The following is a 1,157-nucleotide window of genomic DNA, read 5'->3' as shown; positions in this document are numbered from 1 at the left end:
TTTTGGCATAATAACTAGTTACCGTGCTCGTTACCACAATAATAACGTAGTTACTGTAACGCGTTACTTGTTAGTCCCAACACTGGCTCTAACTGTAAAGAATTAAAGGCTGTTTGAGTCTGTTTTGAATGTAAACACAGAGCCACAGTAACAGAAATCCCCCCTTAGCACACTTCTAATTTAATTGTGGGAACAGTTCAAAAAGCTTTCACCGGATCTGATGTGAGGTCGTTTGAGAGACTGGGGTAGCAGTTTTACATGATTTAAAAGTTTTACTAAAAAAAAAGTGTTTTATGAAGCAAAACAAGGATTTTAAATGGACATAGGAGTCAATGAAGTGAATAGAGGAGGGAATCAAGAAGGGTTCCTAGTATTTCAGCTCCTTGGAATTAGTCTGCTTGCCTCGGGATTTCACTCATCTGTTCAAATTATACTTGCACAACAATCAGCTGATTTCAGTTACAGTATGTGCTACAGATCTACAGCATGGATATGGACAGTACTTTTATTTATTAAGAATGGGAGCTTGATGGTAAAGTGTAAACTGCATTAGGGACAGAATCATGCTGCTAACACAACTTCAGCTCTTCGCAATCACCTGCACAGACACCATGCTGATGCTAAGGTAGCCAAGTACGGTACCCAGAGTGATGTTTGCTGGGTGAATGTCGACCTCAGGTTAGCAGCCAGACCCTAATCTTCAACAGGTAACAAACTGATGAGCAGTCAGGCTGCAGCCTCTGTTTCTCCTTCAGATTCTTTTTGCCATTCTTACCTTTTCACTGTTTCTCCAAGGTGCTATACTACATATATTTGCATTTCTCACTGGAACAATATGATAGATATGATGACAAATGGTACCACAGAGATGGTTATTTCATCACATGATAAAAGTACTGGTAATGTACACTTTGAAAATTCAGAAATAAAGTTATAATAAATAATATTGTATGGCACTGACATAATACCTTTTGATATTTTGGTTGGTTTTTGTTTTGAGAGACAAACAATTTTTTAAAAAAAATATATAGAAAAATGATCAGAAACAGTAATAATTAGAACATTTGTAACTGTGATATCAAGTCATCTGACAACTCCACAAACATTCTCTGCAGGTAGACAGGTTGCCTTCATGTTACTCCAATTTAAAAATAAAA

This window comes from Haplochromis burtoni, unplaced genomic scaffold (genome assembly GCF_018398535.1).
Source record: "Haplochromis burtoni strain Fernald_Lab_line unplaced genomic scaffold, NCSU_Asbu1 Contig_2780, whole genome shotgun sequence".
Taxonomy (NCBI): domain Eukaryota; kingdom Metazoa; phylum Chordata; class Actinopteri; order Cichliformes; family Cichlidae; genus Haplochromis; species Haplochromis burtoni.
Note: the sequence above shows the minus strand (reverse complement) of the source record.